This window comes from Dendropsophus ebraccatus, chromosome 10 (genome assembly GCF_027789765.1).
Source record: "Dendropsophus ebraccatus isolate aDenEbr1 chromosome 10, aDenEbr1.pat, whole genome shotgun sequence".
Lineage (NCBI taxonomy): Eukaryota > Metazoa > Chordata > Amphibia > Anura > Hylidae > Dendropsophus > Dendropsophus ebraccatus.
The window spans coordinates 83,323,396-83,344,246 of NC_091463.1; the positions used below are offsets into that span (position 1 = coordinate 83,323,396).

The 20,851-nt window shown below is 40.4% G+C and overlaps 1 protein-coding gene across 2 annotated transcripts in view; it reads left to right on the forward strand.

Annotated features, from left to right (window-relative positions):
* LOC138765645 (5-hydroxytryptamine receptor 2A-like) overlaps nucleotides 1-20,851 on the forward strand; it is a 396,926-nt gene that overhangs the window by 186,403 nt on the left and 189,672 nt on the right. For both annotated transcript variants that reach the window (XM_069942603.1, XM_069942604.1), the window contains exon 3: nucleotides 15,952-16,072. The gene's annotated coding sequence lies outside the window, so the exon portion shown is untranslated. The remainder of the gene's footprint in view (nucleotides 1-15,951; nucleotides 16,073-20,851) is intronic.

A 20,851-nucleotide genomic window follows, 5' to 3' on the forward strand; every position in this document is an offset into this window, starting at 1 on the left:
TCAGCCAATCAATGGCTGTGGGGCTATCCTGTCTCAGTCATTGATTGGCTGAGCGGACTGTTGCTGAAAAGACGGGGTCAGAAGTGTCAGTGGCAACTGTGAGGATCAGGAAACACAGGGAAAAGGACACCGGGCAGAATTGGTAAGTATAAACTTATAATTTTTTGTGAAAGCAAGTGCTGCACAGACATCATTAATGATATTTATATACAGCCCTTGCCACACGATTATCGAGCTGTTTTATAGACTGTTACAGCCGCGTTCGCGGCATGTACCTCTTCCCGTGGCCGTGCTGTCTTCCCTGGCGGTAGCTGGGCTCCTTTCCCCGGCTGCACATGGTCCCATACATCCCAGTCTTCTCCTCCTACCGCATGGTCCGGCGTGTGCATCCCCATCTCCTAGGGAGCATGCACGCTGGCTCTGTTTAAACTTAAAGGAACAGTGCATCCCTAATTAGCTGTGCACATAATCACCTCCCTATGAAGCTGCACCTGTCCTCACATTCCCTGTTGGAACCTCTGCATGCTTTCCATAGTGTGTGGTCCCAGCTTACAGTGTTTCCTGGTCATGTTTGCTGCTTGTGTTTCCTGCCCTTTGGTTCCAGCCGTTCCTGATTCAAGCTATCTATCTGCTCTTCTGGTTCCTGCTGAGAGTTCCTGATGAGCCCCAGCCTGCCTTTCTCCTGCTGCACCTCGCTCGCCACCACTAGCAGCCAAGCCAGGGGTAGGGACCTGGGGATTGCCTGCCACAGCAAGTCCATCCCGCCTTGCGGCAGGTCCTGGTGAAGACCAGCGGCCCCTTAGACACCGCTCCCTGGTGTAGCTTACTTCATCGCTAGTGGAGGTACAGCGGATTCACGACGCCAGTCGTTACATAGACTTAGTAAGCAATCGATCAGAATGGCGCACGCTTACACTGCTCATCGGGCCGTCTATTACAGCCGCACACCGCTCACCCTGATGGTACATTCATAGATACTGGTTAGCTCATCCACCACCTTAATGGATGGCTGGACCATTGTACAAAACAAACATTTTAATTTGTTCCTACATAGTCCATCCTGGTATAGGTGCCCATAACAGCTGCATTGGCTATCGCTATAGTACCTGTGCTGTTATACCACACATTCCCATATGTTATTCTTTTACACACAACTCAAGGCTCCACAGTTTTTTTTTTTTTTTGCATATTCATACATCCGAGGGAGCAATGCACCTATGATTTCACTGTATTGAGCACTTTAGCCAGCAGCTGACACTGTTATCTTTGGCTGGTCTCCCTAATATCAGTGATCTGTTTCCAGTATGGCTCTACTTTGCATTGCTGTTACCTAGCAGGAATCCTGCTCCACACTGATGAGGGGCAACACCCCGAAACAGCTGTCTGTGGATGGATACTTGGCCTTTGTTTTACCCTTGTCATTGCATTGACTTATAGGGCCACTTAATATGATGGTTTCCGTACAGGAGCCACCCCTTGGCTGGGTCCTTCCCGGGGGGATATCTGGCTAGTCCTGTCTTTTGAGGCTCTTATATGAGGCTCCACTGGCTCTTTTTTGCATATACACAACTTAAAGTGTAGTCATCAACTAATTGTGAACCTTCTTGGGAGCATACTCAGCTTTATTTATTTTTTCTTTATACAAGACTCATTTAGACTTCTTGTCATTCACCCTGCATATTCACCGATCCCCTGAAAATGACTAGGCAGATGGAATACCTGGAAGTCTTTTCTTTTATAAAAGGAGACTTGAACAGAGTTTAATAAAACTACAGTTTAAATCTTTTAAAGAGAGGAAAGGAGCAGCTAGGCTTTCTTTCCCTTTGACAAGTTAATTTATAAACTTTATGAATTGTCACACACTGCAGCAGATGACACCGTTCAGCTCGCGACTATAGTGGAAGCATAGCATCTCGAGCCAATATTGTTCAACATCATTCAAAGTTCTATTTTCTGTATGAAAAGCAAATTACATGCTGGGCACTTGCTGCTCATATCCATTTTATCCTAAAAGAGATGTCGATTAAACATAAGCACAAGAAAGGCAGAATACCCCATCACAGGAACATCTGCTCTCCTGTCCTTAGAAACTTTTCTAACAATGACTTTATTCTAACCTTAAAGGGGTATTCCTCTTTTCAATTTAGATTTTTTTTTTTCAAAATGGTTGTATACAGCTAACATGGCGCCGGCTGAGAAACTATATTTCCCATCATGCAGTGCAGCGCCATCATTGGTCCATACCTGTCCCACCCCTCACATCCTGCCCGCCTGCATTGGACCCCCCTGAGTGCCCCCCCAAACACAAGTGTCATCTGCATCATGTACACATCCTCCCCCTAGTCTGGTGGTGTGAAGCAGTGCACTGAGAGCGGTGGCTCTGGTGTAATTGGCTCAACGTAAACGTAACATAGCACTACAGAAGTGGTGTAAACAGTCATCCATAATGCATCACATTTTAAAACATATTTGGAAATGTGGTGCATAGAAACAAGAAAAAATAAAATGGCTCCCCTACTTCCCGATATTCTCAGCTAAGCGCTCAAGAACAGGGTCTCCCATCTCAGCCAATGGTTGGCTTCACCAGTTTCCCATCTTGGCTAGTGATTGGCTGATGTAGCATGTACTTGCCTTGGGAATGGGGGGGGGGGGGTTATGGAAAAAGCAGGAATAAGTAAGGGTGGGAGAAAATGTTTATAGGCTATGTTTCCACAACTTATTGATGATGTTTGTTTTTATCAAAAGACAGATGTTTTTCACAAAAAAAAAAAAGATGTTGTAGGAACATAGCCATATTCTGAATAGTTAGAGGGAAGAATGTCACTGCCAAAGTCCTCACTGAGAACAATAAGGGCTTGTTGATATCCGGCATTTCTTATCTTTCTATCCCCCGACATCTGCCATTAGGGAGGAGTCACAAGCCCACCATAGTCTTTAGATGGTCATCTGGTCCAGATAAAATAGATAGGTGTGACCGACACTTGGGTCTGGCCAGCTTTAAAGGAATTGTCCGGGGAACAGAAAACAGATAAAGCCTTATAGTCCCCAGAGCTGCCCCCCCCCCCCTCCCTACTGAGACATGGGGTGGTGAAGCTAAGTCGCAATCATTGCTTGCACGCTTTGTCCCATAGCTGCAAAGTGTTTTCACTATATCAGGGTCACTGGGCATCTATTTTACTATGGGTGTGGGCGTAGCTTTGCCCACATGGGAGGATCATGACTTAGCCCCATCCCTCCACATCTCAGAAGGCTTACTTCAGAGACCTGGAATCTCAGGAAGTGAGCGCCGGGAAACAGAAAGCTTCAGCTATCTTCTGCCAACTGGATAGGGGACAAGTAAGAGACTGCAGGGGGTCTGCCCTCTTTGTTTCGGGGTGATCCTTATATATTAGATTGATGTTGATGAAAATGGACATTTTCAATCAAAGCAATCGCTCATCGGGGGAATTTAACAACTACGGATCGTTTTAGCTCTTTAATCTGTATGATGTATTATCTGATACATTCACTTATAAACAAGTACACACTTTTTGGGTAAAACTCCTTTCCACATATAAGAAGCGCTATCATAGGTGAAAGTAGACACTGTCGTTTGTGATTCTGTAAGAAACTTTTTGAAATAAATTTTTGACTTTTAATCAATTTTATTAGTGTCTTTGGGGTACATGTATTATTGCAGACCTCAGTCAGAGTGTTACACCTTTAATATGAAATCTCATATGTGAGCTATAAAGCCTGGGGGGACGAACGTAATAAAAGACTCCGCAAGAGAGTTAAAATATTTTAATGGATACAAAGACACAAAATAATTCAGCATCTTATATGATGTAAGCGAATTGTTTGAGGCGATAAAAACTGAGCAGAGGTTCATGAGCGGTTCTCAAATAACAATGCTGATTTCAATCATACTGAGCGCTATGGGACTAACTATTAAAAAAAAAAAACAATTCTAGTCTATCTATTCTGTATTTATAAAATTAAACTCCTTTGTGTTTTCTTGTTGTGATGCATTACAACTAGAGATGAGTGAACCGGGTTCGGGTTCGAGTCGATCCGAACCCGAACAATCGGCATTTGATTAGCTGGGGCTGCTGAACTTGGATAAAGCTCTAAGGTTGTCTGGAAAACATGGATACAGCCAATGACTATATCCATGATTTCCACATAGCCTTAGGGCTTTATCCAAGTTCAGCAGCCACCGCTAATCAAATGCCGAACGTGCGGGTTCGGATCGAGGTTTGCTCATCTCTAATTACGACCACAAATTCATTAAATTTTTGATGGTTTTACACAACATTCTGACCACTCTTTATAGAAAGTTGAAAAATAAATAAATAATAATATATATATATATATATATATATATATATATATATATTTATATATATATATATATATATATATATATATATATATATATATATATATAATTATTTTATTTTTTTTCCTGTGCCACAAACAGGAATAAAGTAAAAGAAAATTATAATTTTAACTCTGGAGATTTGTGTTTTTATTTTTTACAACACACATTACAAAAATCTATAAATTTGTAATGTATGTAAATAAGATACCCGGCCCCCGTCCCCCCAATGCTCCAATGTTGAGCTGTATATGGAGGTCGGTGCTGCAGCACTGACAGGAGCAAAGCCATTAAACAAGAGGCTGCACTGACAGGAGCAGATGACATAAGAACTTGCATTAACCCCTCCCTCCTACTTTGGTAACTGCCTATGTTGTTCACCAAAAATGATTATAAAAGTAAATAATTTTTTTAACTCTTTATGATATAGCTTGGTTTTAGTAATCATTGCTTTGGGCAACATTAGCATTACAGCTCCTATAGGCACATAAGTCTCCAGGGGCCTGCACATTGCTCCCCGGAGATCCTGCCTGAGCCAGCTGGAGCAATGTACAACCTCACATGTGCTTAACAACTGTGAAATGTACCTGGGCTGAAGAAACATGGAAACAGCTCATGGAAACAGGTGCAGGGGATCGTCCAGAGACCACAGACAGCCATACGTAGCTAAGAAAACTTTATTCAGCGCCAAATCCCTAAATGTCTTCTCTTTATTGTAATAGAATCCATGACATAAAACATGCAAGGTGATCCCTCACCACGCTGACGTTTCAGCCAAGCGGCCTCGATCGCAGCGGCTTGGCATTAAATAATAAATAACATTATATATACGGCTGTGATTATAAAAATATGTCCGTATTTCCCCGTAAAAGTAAACATTGTGTGAACATACCCTAAAAATTTAAACTACATTGTCATTTAAATGCATAAAATCCAAAGTAAAATCCATTCTGATTCCACATGTGATACAACAAAAGAGATAAAACACCAAGTGAGAATAATGCAAATCAGAGCAGACAAAATAATCGATAAAAAAAAAACAATGTTTTCTATAACCATTCATGAAATAAATTAAGTAGTGAAGTGGAAAAAAAAACAAAACACGATGAACACTGGTGAAATGTTCAGAATAACTTGACGCTTGACTAAGAATTTCATAAATCTCTATTTAAATAATTTCTCAAATAATCCATTCATATTGGCGGAAGATTCTAAACACTCCCAGCATGACAAATACATTAAGAGCATGGGATAAATCATCCTGTTTTCTGACTGACATACAATCTAGCACAACAGCTAATGTTCTGTATACATCTCATGAAGGAGCCGTAATTATGATGCTGGTAATATGTGAAAGGCAAATCATTACATATTGCACAAAGCTGCTTAGGACGGCATATTTTTTAGCAGTGTGTGTTATTGCTGCCATTGAAAAGAGATGTTCATTTAATCGGTGCCCATCAATCTCTGGCAGTAGAAGAAGAAAAATATACAGAATGTGCAAAATGTAACTCCTCGCAGACTGCAAATATAACCCTGACAGTATCAAGTAGACACCACAAAGTTTTCTAAAAGAACACAATACAAATTCAGCACTTTTTGCAATATTTTAATGTTCGTACCTTTCAGCCTTTGGTATGATGCTACTGAGGGCTCCGGGCTTGTAGAGACCCCTGCAGTCTGCATGGTGTACTGTCAGAATAATACCAACATATAGTGCACAAAATACGACACCTAGACAACTATACTATGGATCTGGAAGAGACAGAGAATTATAGTTGCTATAACACATCCTAAAGAGAAGGATAGAAACTCCATAGGTGACATTTATGACGCTTACGGCAAGGGCGTAGGCCAGGGAGAAGGAGCAGATACGTCCCTTCCCCCTGGCATATGCCTGCCGTATCCCTCACTCACTCAATGGGCAGGCAGGGGGTCTCGGGCGGGGGGGGGGGGCGGTGCGGCAAGGCGGGGAGGAGGCGTGGCATCCTCCTGCACCTTATTTATCGTGATCAATATCTACACTAGTGATGAGCGAATACTGTTCGATCGAATAGATATTCGATCGAATTGCAAGGTATTCGATCTATCGAATATTATCGAATACTTCGCCGAATATTCGCTAAATATTCGATAAGCTTTCAAACCCACAGCTTCCAGTGGTCGAATAGATGTTTTTCAATAATTGAATACTTGTTCCCATAGACTTTAATGGGATCGAATATTCGAATATTTCACTATTCGCTCATCACTAATCTACACCTCCTCCCGCTCCTTATTTATCATGATCTAAATCTACACCTTTATCTGTATTTTTTCTTCCTGGTCTAGTGATAACATGTTGACTTGACATATGAATAAAGTAAACAGGTGATCCAGCAATCCGGTAAATCAAATATCCAAACTAAGATACAGGCAAGTCACACCATGATGCCGCACACCAAAGGGGTACACATGACGGGTCAGTGATCAAGAGCGCACTTGTGTTCGAAACCCGTCACATGTACTCTTGTAGTGTGCTGCCTCATGGTGTGACTTGCCTGTATCTTTACTTGGATTTGGAATAAAGATATTAGTTTTACCGGATCACTGGATCATCTGTTTACTATATCGGACTGCCATGCACAAGCCAAGTGCAGATCCGTGCACCGGAGCAAGAGCAAGGGTGAGCTGGCTTTCTCATTTTACTGACTTGACATATGACCATTACAACCATTCTAGTGGTGACAAGGTGAACCACTAAGGTCATTGTGGTGCAGTAGACAAACATCATGGCAACAGATCAAGAAGAATGGAGAACGTCCGCAGACTGGGAAAGCACTATAATTTTATGGGGTTGTTTTTTTTATTTTATTTTGTTTTTTTGGGGGGGTATTAGCAAGATCCTTCCATAAAAAAAGTTTTCCTCCTTTTAAGGCTGGGTTCACACTATGTATATTTGAGGCTGTATTTGTGAGGCTGTATAGCAACCAAAACCAGGAGTGGATTGAAAAGACAGAAAGGCTATGTTCACATAATGTTGTAATTGAGTGGATGGCCGTCATTTAATGGCAAATTTTTGCTGTTATTTTAAAACAACGGCTGTTTTATTGAAATAATGGCAGTTATTTACCGTTATATGACGGCCATCCACTCAATTTCAACATTGTGTGGACAGAGCCTTTCTGTGTTTTCAATCCACTCCTGGTTTTGGTTGCTATGAGGACCTGACTTGAGGACCAAATACTGCCTGAAGTATACTGTGTGTGAACCCAGCCTTAGACCAAACCTATATAGATATATAAGTCATCTGAACCATAACTTTAGGTTTACAATCCCTTTTCTAAACACATTAAACTTACTTTTGGGCCATAATAAAGCTAAACCTCTGCTCATCTATCTATATGACTTATCTCACAGTTTTGCAAAAGAAATAAAGTGGCTGAGAAAAGGCTATAGATCATCCAAAGACGTCTGCACATTATAAAAGCTGGCACAGCGCTCAATAGAGAAGGATTGCAAATCATATAAGTAATTATTAATCTGATCTGGAATTATAAGATTTATTATCCATTACATATATAGCACTAACATATTCAGAGCCGTACATAATTTATTTACCCCAGGGGCATCTTCTATACTTTAATGGATTTCCATAAATAGGGCCCCAATTAGTAAATGCTTAATGCATAAAATAGCTCACAGATTCACCAAAGAGCAATAAAATGCAAAACCCGGCAAGGTAATTATGTAAATATAAAATCACTTTATTAATTCATGAGTAAAAGACAATCATTATGAAAAGAGACACCAATATAAACAGAAAAAAAAAATACAAATGCAAATAGACAACGGGAGAGAATATGTAACCCCTATATACAAACCAGTCAAGGGTAAACATAACAGATAACAGATATATATAACACACAGTAAGGATATAGATAGATAGATAGATAGATAGATAGATAGATAGAAATCCTTACTGTGTGTTACCTAAGGGCCCAATAAAAGTTCATTGAGATGTAGGACCTACAGGAAATGCCTCTCTGCTCAGTATGTAAAGAAGCAGGGACTCCTGTCTTTAACAGGAGTCCCTGTCTTCAATAGCATAAATTCCAAGGTGGACAACACTGATGATTTAGCCTACCTTGCTACAGATGTAGTGTTTTGCTGATATAGTTGGTGGCAGCTATATCTGTATCTGCTGGCCATGCACAATATGTTTATTGGTGACATTTAGTTCAGCAATGAATATGTTAAATGAACCAGTGAAACATCCCTAAAAGACCTTTCCCTCCCCCACCATTATTCAGATGAGACAGTCCATCAGTCATTATGCATAGTGGCCATTTTCTTTGAGAAGACCATCCACCTAGAGGACCAATATTCAATGCAAGTTTCACTGTAAGTGGTAGAGTGGAATAGCACATTAGTCTCTAACGTCAATGCTACCGCTTAGTTGAGGATGCTGGCTCTACCATGGTTTCTCCGAAAATAAGACAAGGTCTAATATTATTTTTTTAGCCAAAAAAAGGACTAGAGCTTATTTTCAGGGTAGGTTTTATTTTTGGAGAATATGGCATTACACTGTTGCCCCACTATATCCATTAGCTAGCCACCATACTGTATGTCCCAGTGTTGCTTGGCTCCTGTACTGCAAGTTCGCTTGTTGTAAGGCTTCCTTACTGTACATCTCCCTCCCTTTCGGTAGTTGTTCCCCCATACTGTATACATCCCCCTTGGAAGGTAGTCCCCATATTTTATACCTCCCTCCCCCCTCTGTATTTCCTCCCCCATACTTTATACCCCCCCCCCCTCCGCGGGTAGTCCCCATATTTTATACCCCACTCCCCCTCTCTACTTCCTCCCCCATACTGTATACATTCCCCCTTGGCAGGTAGTTCCCATATTTTATACCTCCCTCCCACCTCTGTACTTCCTCCCCCATACTTTATACATCCCCCCCTCCGTGGGTAGTCCCCATATTTTATACCCCACTCCTCCTCTGTACTTCCTCCCCCATACTGTATATATCCCGCACTCAGCGGGTATTCACAATATTTTATACCACCCTCCCCTCTCTGTTCTTCCTTCCCATACTGTATACATGACCCCTCTCCAGGCAGTCCCTTTACTTTATACCCTTCCCCCTCTGTAGTTTGCTCATGTTACCCCCCCCCCCCCATATTCAATGTCCCCTCCTGTGCATCTTCTTACCCCTCCTGCCTCCCCTGCAGCTTGTGTTGAGCAGGTGGGTGGAGCATAACAAGCCTGGCACTGATTGGCTGATGGTCAGCACCCAGTGTCTGATCTGGCATCTAGGGATTCTTTTACGGGGTAGGTCATATTTTTGGAGAAACGCGGTACATTAACACTCAGCAAGACATTATCAGTCTATACATGTGTATGACTTTATACTGTATCTATCCAAACCATTACCCAAATGTAGTTTCACCTTTGCATTAATAGCCTCAGTCTAGCCCCATTCTTTACAGATTATCTGACGCTTTCTGTAGTGTTTTCTTTACAATACGTAAGGTCATAAAAGTGTGCTCCCATTTATACACATATAAGCAAAATCCTGTTTTCTTACTTCTTTCTGCCTGATGAATACTTTTTGTATTGACTTGGTTTACTAAACGCAACCTTCATATCCTCGGCCATTGCCTAACAGCAGGCGTTTTAGTACGAAGACAACAATGCTGGAGTTCCCCGATCCTGTTGAGAGCGGCATTGTCGCATATTGATGATCTGCCACCAGACGTTCAATACTCAGAATCTCAGCGAGGCAGATGGCTGCTGGAGCTAAAAATCCAAGGAGAGCGGAGCGTGGCTTTTCATTCTCTGTCCCTTCATCCCTTTAGTTCCCCTCTAAGCTGTGATGACTTTGTTATTCACATATTGTACATGAATTAGGAAACATGGATTGGAAGAATATTGGTCCTGGGAGAGGAGTCCGTATGGGTGATCCAGACGTATTCCTACTCATAATGTTATAGCATTGCTTTGTATAATTTTTCTTGGCTAGCCACAAAATCCTGTAAAAACATGGTCCATCTTGAACAGTGATTATTTTGCAATTGCACCACTTTTTTTCCCCATACATTTTATGGTAAAATTGAAGTTATTACAAACTGCAATTGGTCCTACACAAAACGAGCACTCATTTAGCTTTATCAATGAAAAAACATGGTCTGTAGGTGGAAAAATTATAGCTCTTAAAATGTAAAAAGAAAAAAATTTGAGCACAAAAAAGGCTGTATCCATTAGTATATCTTCTTTAGAGGAAAGGTGAGATACACCTGGAATCAGAAAGTTCATAGTATTTTATTTAGGTTATTGCAACCTTGGACATCTACAATACAGATAGTCTTACCTTGCTATGTAGTCGTGTAAACAAACCTATGGTTAGTGAAGTTCTCTCCTACTCTTAGGGTATGTTCACACTGAGCAAAACTGTCGGAATTCCACAGCGGAGCTCTGTCAAACAGTGTGTCAATGGCAGGGCTTGCGTCTCTCCGCTCAAAGAATTGACAAACCAATTCTTTAAGCTGAGAGCGGAGGTGCGTGAACCCTCCTATAGACACACTGTTTGAAAAAGAGCTCCGCCACGGAATTCCGCCAATTTTGCTCAGTGTGAACATACCCTAAGAGTAGGAGAGAACTTCACTAACCATAGGTTTGTTAAGAAGTCAAAACCACAAAAATACAAGTGTTACCACATATAAAAAAAAGTTAGATATACTTGTGAGGAACCCAAGACCAGACAATGTGAGCACTAGTGCTAGCCCCCCTGGGACTATCTCTCCCCACTTGCCAGTCCAACCCTAGGTAGTCAGCGACAACTAGGCGGAAAATTTCTAATAGGGAATTTGGTAGAAGTAAGGCTTTAAACATAGAACAACTCATTTACTGTAATATGTAACATATTTGATTACTCGATTACTACTGTACACTGTATTGTTGACTGACTGTTTCCAGTTATTTATAACCTACTCCACTATACTAATATAAGTGGCCTTAATATTAAAAAGGTTTTCCAGGAAAAAAAAATATTGATAGCCTAGGCATTCAATTGGCTATCAATAGTTTATCGGCAGGTCGCTTAATTCCCCCCAACACACACACCCTCCTATCACTTGTTCAGTGCCATACTTCTATGAGAAGGGGCCAGAATAAGTTGGCTTCATACACAATGTAGTGACTGTGCTGTGGGATTACTGCAGCCACAGCTCCTATTAAAGTAAATATGAACCGAGGCTGCAGTAACCCAGTGCCGCCACTACACTAAGTGCAAAGCCAACTGCTTCTGGCCTTATTCTCAGTGCAGGGTCGGCAGGGGTGATGGGTGTCAGCAACCTACCAATCAATTTTTGATAGCCAATCAATCAATAGTTTTTCCTGGACAACCTCTTTATATATAAATGAAAAAATACATACATCATATTCAAAATATAGGTTGCCAGTAGGCATTTCGTTTACAGTTCTCATTAAAAATGTGCTAATATAGCAACGTTCTTGGATGACATACAGATGATGAATAACCCCATCAGTGTCATCCTAATGAGCCGGTGTCCATCATAACAGCACATTAATGATAATAAGGTAAGGTCTCAAATACTTCTCGAAAAGACAGGAGAGGAATCTTACATCCTTGACACACATATTGATGACACTGTCACTTTTGGAGATGGCCTCACAGTTCCATAGAGATATGATGTCAGCAGCTTGTAACATTGAGATGTACTGTTTCCCAAAGAATATTGACTTCCTGGATTCTTGAGACACTTAATAATCCTAACGTGAGAAAAGAATGAAGTCTTTTAACACAATAACTTTTTCCTTGGTACACAAGACCCCTGTTTATACATGTAGAGCTCTACAAGGTGTTTCATTATAGGTGTTGTATCCAACAGATATTCGATCATCGCGTGTCCATCAGACAAGTATATCTGCCAGAAAGTTCCTATTAAATTATATAGCAGAAGATCTCCGCGGTGTGCCTCACTGTTTAGCCTAGGATCGCAAAAGTATTTGGACGCATAAGTACAGATATGTTCTCGCTTAACTTTCCTCTTGGTTCGATATATCCCAAGACAAGACACAAAATCATAGACTTTTAGGGGGGAAAAAAAGTTATTTAACGACAGTATTGGGACACATACACATAACACCTACAGGAGCTTTTAGGACATCCCATTGTAAAGCCATGGACGTCATTATGGGGTCGCTATTAGTGTTGAGCTGACTTCCCGAACTGTTTGGGTTCGGGAACGTCCTCCAAACGTGAACGCTCGGCATTTGACTCCCCACATCTGCAGAAGTTAGATGCGCCCTTGAAAGTTCCGGAAATAGGCTGTATCCATGTTTTCCGGGCAGCCCTAAGCTGGCATTTAACTTTTCCAGATGCCAGGAGTCAAAGGCCAGGTGTTTGGGTTTTGGAGAACATTGCCAAACAGTTCGGCAAGTCTGCTCGACACTAGTCATTACTAGAGATGAGCGAACCTCGAGCATACTCGATCCGAACCAGAACTTTCGGCATTCGATTAGCGGTGGCTGCTGAACTTGGATAAATCCCTAAGGCAATGTGGAAAGCATGGATATAGTCATTGGCTGTATCCATGTTTTCCAGGCAACCTTCGAGCTTTATCCAACTTCAGCAGCCCCAGCTAATGAAATACCGAACGTTCGGGTTCGGATCGACTCGAACCCGAACCCGGTTCTCTCATCTCTAGTCATTACCCTTTGCAGAAATTCCAGCTCCACACTTTTAGACCACGTTCTGATGCTTTTCCTCCCTATTACACCCGTTTTACAATGCTAGTGTGCTAACACTATATAAAGGAGGCAGTGCATGAATATGAATGTGTTTAATGTGTATTCTCTTTGAAATTAGCAGTAAATGTTCCGAACAGCCTGCACATCCGCTGCTGGTACGTCACAATTAGGCTTGAACGAACATCTGAAAAAGCTAGGTACAATCGAACTCAAACCTAACCCGGACCTTCCGTATTTGATTGCTGAAGCTTTCACGGTCCATGCGGAAGGAGGAGACATCCTGGGGACTGCCTGGAATTCCGGGATACAGCCTATTACCTTGGCTAAATCATAGAATTCCAGGCGGTCCCCGGGATGTCTACCCCTTCCGCATGGACCGGGAAGGCATCAGCAATCAAATGCGAAAGGTCCGGCTAGGTTCGAGTTTGATTGTACCTAGCTTTTTCAGATGTTCGATCAAGTCTAGTCACAACCCGGCTGATGGATGCCCGCTCAGGCAGTCAGTGACAGGGGCTTGATACCGCTGCAGTCACTGATTAGCTAAGTAGGAAAAATCCCACCCTTCAGTCACATGGCAGCCGTGTCATAACATAACTCACAGCTGGGAAAAAATGACATCCGGCAGGGTATAGGAGCCCGACAATGTGGCACACGAGGTCCAGTGAGCATATGTTCTTTGTTATATTCTTCCCACCACCTGTATAATATCAATTTTCACCCCCATTTTTAAATAGAAGCAATATTTATAAATCTATATAATTTTCTGACGCCCCAGAGAACCCCTTTAAGTAAAGAAGACTAGAAATAGCTGGGCAAAGTCACACTACTTTCCTAGTTTCAATTTATTGTAGTGGTCATGTGGATTGCATAGGTGTTCCCAGAGATATCCCACCAATGTCTATCCTGATCCAACCAACTCGATAAGTTCTAGCATCCAATGTTTCTGAAATAAACTGTTTTTATTATTTTTTGTTTGCTTTTTTCCCCCCAAATAAGAATATCAATGAGATTCCTGCTGTCCTCTCCTGACCTCATTCACATACACAACGCCAGACAAACTATTTAAAAGTGAGAACATAGACTTCAACTTCCCACTTCATATGCAAATTATTAAACTACATTGCTTTCAAATACAAAAAAAAAATAAAAAAATTCTTTGTACAAGAGAGAATGACAGTTTGTTTTGCAATTCAAATAAAAAGCGGGTCTGCAATGTTATAGTGTCGGCTGAAAAAGCGAGGTTGTAAAAACAATGTCAAGACAAATATTTCCCAGAATTACAAAGTTATGCACCATAATGCCTCAAGGACTAACGCTGAGCAGAATGTCTGGTTCTAGAGCCAATGCAAGAAATACTTTGTAACATAATACAGGTTGAAATTTATAGACTTTTCCACGGATGCAAAGATTTTATATATATATATATATATATATATATATATATATATATATATATATTTATTTATTTATTTTTTTATTCTTTGGGGAAAATGGCTTGTGCAGTCAGTCTGAATTAATCCCTTTACTCACAAACAATGGCTTTATTGCTTCCAAAAAGTTTGTCAGTGCATATCTCGGAGCCGTTTCACGTTGTCCAGATAACAATTTAACGGAGTGAAGATTTTAGTAATTGCAGCTCAACGTCCACCGAAATCTACTGAGTCCTCCATATTCCTGCAATGTATGCAATTAAGGCCCTATTACACTAAGCAATTATTGGCTTTATTTGGCTGATTACCGACCATTCGGACGGATTATCGCTTGGTGCAATAGGGCTTGCTGAAAGGTCATGATCAGCCCAGCACAATGTCGGCTGATCATGATTGGAGATGAGCAAAACAGACGGAAATTTGTTTTGTAAGCTTCACAAATTTTTGGTCAAACTCATTAAGATTCGCAAATCGAATCTTAAGTAATTTCATTAAAACAGCCAAAACTATAGTAGCTACAGTACTGGGACTATTGCAGAAGGACGAATTTCTTAAAGCATGTTGTTGTAAAAGTGTCGAAAATTGGAAATTACAATTAAAAAAAAAATGTTAATCAGCTAGTCATCCAATTTCCGCCATTCCTCTCCTCTCTGTCCCTATATTGCTGTTAGTCTCTCCCTGCTCTGCTCTAACTGCCTGCTGCCATCCTGCTCTCTCCTCCACACACAGCCGACTGGCCACCTCTGTTACCTAACCTCAACTGAAAACAAGTATTTCGAACAGTGAACTATTCGATCGAGTACCTTCTAGTTCGGGCAGTACTCGCTCATCAGTGTACCTGAGCACTGTTTGTAACCGTTTGCACTAAGATAAATTTTTCAAGTAAAGTTTACAAGTTGTTTAAAGTTTGACTGTCTAGCCTGATATATCTTAGAATACAAATAAAACACACAAAAGTTTTTTTTTGTTTTTTTTTAAAAAGAGTGTCTTTGGACGATAGCATCAGCTGGGGTCCCTGTTCTCCATAATGTAAGTGTAATGCTCCTTGACTGTGATGATGCTGAATTGGAATTGCAGAATCTATGAGTAGCAGTGACTCTCCTCTCTGAGTAGCTGGGAAGAGATTCTGGTGCTTTACAAAGAATTGCCTCTGTTTTGTCTTGGCCCTATCTCAAGGACCCCACAAGTTATCCTCATACATTGTGGTGGGATTAGGTGACGCTCCCCCCTTACACATATAATAGGAAGTAAAATTGAATCTTTTGTGACTTGCCAATACATTCAATCCTGGTAGCTTTTTTTTCCTTTTTGTTTATGGCGTTTATTCTGTTTTCATTGTAGATTGCAGGAAAAATAGAGGACAATGCTTCAGAAATAATCTTACTTTATATGATTGCTTTCAAGGAGGTTAACAGGATTGCTGGTTTCAAACATGCTGCAATTCTTGATGGAATATAAAGAGAATTGGCCATCCGGAGGGCACCGAACAACAAGGACAAAGTAGAATAAGAAAATCTTCATTAAGGTAAAACTTTTATTCCTTATTTATTTTGCTATTATAGTATACAATTATAAAGTTTTTTAAAAACTGAGCAAAAGGTGCTTAAGAAATGAGAGGAAATAAGTATGGCAGGAATATGGAACCTGCAGCCCTCTAGCTGTTACAAACTACAATTCCCATCATGCCTGGACAGCCAAAGCTTTGCTGATTGGGGTGTTTAATACTGTATGTTTAATCAAACTATTTTTTTTCTTAAACTAGTTCCCAAAGGAGAATTAAGGGCAGTGGGCTTTTTTTTTCAAAGTGTCATAACATGTACTTACCTCCCTGGCTCCAGTACTGATGCCCGTATATCGCTGCTTCGGTCCCAGACCGCATCCTGGTTAGAGAGAGGACCTCGTTATGGCCACTTACTGGCTGAGTGTCCCAGCTCCTCTCTCTAACCATCGAGCGACTGGGGACCAGAGCTGCGATATACAGGCATCAGCGCTGGTGCCAGGGAGGTAAGTACATGTTATTTCTTTTATCCTCCCCGACACTTTAGCAAAAAATACCCCTGCCTAAAATTCTCCTTAAAAGGAGTGTGCCTAGTTATTGATACTTGTCCCCTATGAGGGAACAAGTATGAGACCACGAAGGATCCAACCTCTAGACTCTCTGGGGATCTCTACAATGTTGCTGAGTATAACACTCGGCTATCTCCAGCAGCTCCATAGGCAACTCCAAAATAAAGGAGTTGGGGTCCCATTCTCAAGATCCTCATAGGGCCCAGAGGGTCAGGCCCCCTGTGATCTCATACTTATACTCTTATACTTTAAGCGGACGTTTACATGCAATTTTCTAATTGGTGACATGATACAAAGTGCCATCTTTGTTCTCTGTAAAACTTAAACTAGAAAAACAAAAATTTGCATAACTGTTGTCCACCTCACAATCAAAATTTAGAGGAATATTCTAATACAGTAAACAGATTAGACCATTAAAACATTTCTATGGATTTACTTAAAATTAAAATAGAAAAAATAAAGGATTAAAGATGGTTTGTACTTTGTCAATGGAGGCAGGAACATTAAAACCCTTTTTTATCAGGGATAAATCCTGGTTCTGATATCAATTCCTATAACATAGTGTAGGATTTAGAAAAAAAATGGGTACTCTTCTATAAAAAGAGAGAACACAAGTTTTGTTTGATGTCAGCAAAGTATCTATAAAGCTTTTCTGAAATGAATAATAGCGATGTGCGCTTGTGTAGAGCCGCAAATTGCCAAATATAACTTCAAGCAGAAGCCGAATTCTGCAGAGTATTTTCTAGTTGGTGTAATTAGAGGTTCTTGGTTGTAATAGCGAGCTGGAGTCTCACCCTGGAGAATATGTTATTGAAATAAAAGAAAATATATTCCAAAGCGCAAGGCATGCGATTCAGATGATTTAACAGTTCTACCTGGCTAACGCTATTATATTTCATTGATGAAATTATGGAAAAAATGAAAAATGTTTCCATTAGAATATTAGATTAGTATCTATTATATCTTAATTTTCTATTCATTAAAAAAATATGTAATAATTATTTGCTCTTGTTAGTGTTTTCTTTAAAGGAGAATTGCTTTAAAATTTTTAAGAATTAGAATGGAAGACAGGTGCGGGAACATAATAAACAAAGTTTTCTTACCTATCCTCGTGCCCTGTAGCACCGTTCCCAGCCACCAGGCTAATGCAGCCCCTCTAGCTGCACCATCACGTATCCGGTTACCAGCCAAAAATGACAGCCGGCGTACAACCCGGGAGCAGTGCTATGGAAGCATTGGGATGGGTAAGTATACTTTGTTTATTAGGTTCCTGTACCCCCTGCCATTTTTCTATTTTACAAAACTTCTCTCTTAAGTTTTTGAAATACTTTTCTTTGGAAAGTTAGCTGGATTATATGATCATTTATAGTCATTAGGGATTTGTCAAGATCAATGTATCTGTATGCCACTCTAAACTAAACCCTTGCCCGAATGATCCCATGGCATGCCAGCAATTCCAGCAAATCTAAGGCTGCCAGCAAAACTAAGCTGGCACAGATCTTTTTGCCATGATTTACACCTGCTTGTGGGTGTAAATCAGGATAAATTGGGTACAAGAGGAGGGCACGCACAAATTGGATTCATTTCGGTGGCCGATTTGAGCAATTTAAGCCAAAGCTAATTTTGGTGGATCTTTTCTTAGAAGTACACTGGTTCATATCCGGGAGGCAGCTCCCAATTCTAAATCAGGAGTAGAGATGAGCAAACCCTGTAAAAGAAGTTGGATTTATCAGGATGGAAATAGACCATTTTCTCGTTGGATGGTTTTGATACTTTTCAGCCAGTAGGAGATATATAAATAATAGCACGCAGTGTGAGCTGTGTGCTTATAAATTATTTTTTTAAAGCATTCATATGTGATAGGAAATGTGACCCAGGGGCTACTCAAATCAGCCCAAAAACTGGCATAAATACACCCGGAAATCTGCTTCAATGTAAAGATAATCAAAGGAGAAGAAAAGACTACAGATACATTTCCAAGAGATAGAGTCAAAATTTTTTTTTTGCTAAAGCTTAAAAAAAAAAAAAAAAAAAAAAACAATTATGGAAATGTAGTGGGGTAAATGGGAAGGGGTGTGTAAAGTAAAACCGAGGCCGCCATCTTAGCTGCAAGAGAGTTAAACGTTTTGCTGTCACCAATGTTCTTGGTCAGTTGTGAGTAAAAAAGAAATAAGGGAAACAGCGGGGTCTCAGCGAACTATTGAAGGAAGTGTGGGGGGAGAATAGGTTTTAAGCAGAATTAGACGAAGAAAGGGCTTTAGAACAAAATCATTCAAAAACAAAGGAGCTTTAATAAAAGCCGCTAGATGGGTTGTTACATGACACGCAGGAATGAAATCAGAAGTAATTTCAATTGAATAAAAATGCAGGGGACATAAAAGCACTCGACTCCCACATAAAACATTCCATTTTCTGGAATGAAATTAGTCTGAAAGTTACAAAACAAATCAACGCGAATATCAAAAATGTGCACGAAATACAATTCTTAAACAAATTTGGATTTGATATTTATAGATTTCTTTTTAGAAATATTAGGTTTATCTGTATACAGGTTAAACATATGTATACAAAGATATTATGTGAGGGTACTTAGGCCTCATCCACACATTCAGTCACTTTTCAGGACCGTATATTATGTCTGCAATTGTCTTACGTAATTTACAAAAAAAAGTTTCCATAGTGCATCCGTATTACATACACAATCCCGTATTTTTTACGGATCCCCCTCCCAAAATGGGAAGGTGATAATTAAATTAAAGTGATTCATATTTTTGTGGATGGTATGGATGTATCATCAAAAACTGCAGATCCCATAGACTTCTATTGGCTAATTGTTCCACAATTACAGTCCACACTAGGAAATGTCCTATTGCAGACAAATTAACCGAACCTATAAATTGGAATTGTTTACACTATTATCTGTTGGCATTTATTTGTTATTCAGTATAAAAAGAACAGATCGCCTCACCCCTCAATGTTGAGGTTCAGGGCAGCAATTTCCAGGCACAACTGTGTAGTACATATCATACCAGCCAGACTGGTGCCCTTCTTTTTGCTACTGTAGTGGAACTGTGCAGGACTTCCTTGCCCAGGGGACTGCATTGTCTGCAAACTAAGGGTGTGCTAGTGTTCTGGAAAACAGGTAGAATAAATACTGTCCTGGGGAGTAAACTTTGACTCTGTTATAGGGGGCCTTTTCAATTTTTATTACCCCTTCCTCCTATGTTAACCATTGGTGAGTATTAAAAGGTGAGTATTACTACTTTTTAAATTTAGGTGGCCACTAGAGACGAGCGCTACTCGAGCATGCTCGAGACCATTCATTAGGCATTTGAATACCAGTGTTTTCCCAGACTCCCTAGGGCTGCATCCAACTTCTTCAGCCACCAATATTCAAATGCCGAAAGATCAGTGTCGAGCATGCTCATCTCTAGTGGCCAGGCGACTCCTTGTTGCTCTATGCCCAAGTTTAGCTCCATTCACTTGAATGGAGTTGAGCTGCTGTAACAGGCACAGCCCTACCCATCAAAGCACAACTGTGCCTGGTACAATGGTAAACAGCTGCAGACCTCCAGTAAGTTTGCTGAACAGTGGGGATATAAAGGGTCAGACCCTGACCAATTATATATCAATTCCCATCTTAAACTTATGCTACGTTTACATGGAACAATTATCGGGCGAATTTTCGCGATAAGGATCGAATTTTAACGATAATCGTACGTGTAAACGCGGCGAACGATCGATAAATCGTTCATTTTGATCTTTTATCATGTTCTTAAATCGTCATTTGTCGTTCGCAAAAAAATTGCCGAACCTTCTGTGTAAACAGTCGTTCACTGATTTTACCTATGTGTGAGATAGGCTTAAGCGATCGCAAAACAAATTTTCTGTACGATATATCGTTCCATCTAAACGCTGATCGTTATAAAAAAAAAAAAGACGTTACTTCGAAATCGTTAATCGTACGATCGGGCCAATTATCGCTCCGTGTAAACTTAGCATTAGGGTCCATTTAAACGGAAAGGTTATCTGACACATTATCTGCCAATGATTTGAAGCCAAAACCAGGAACAGACTATGAACAGAGATCAGGTCATAAAGGAAAGCCTGAGATTTCTCCTCTTTTCAAATCCATTCCTGGCTTTGGCTTCAAATCTTTGGCAGATAATCTGTCAGATAATCTTTCTGTGTAAATGGACCCATAGATTTTAATATCAATTTATATTCACCTTGTTCC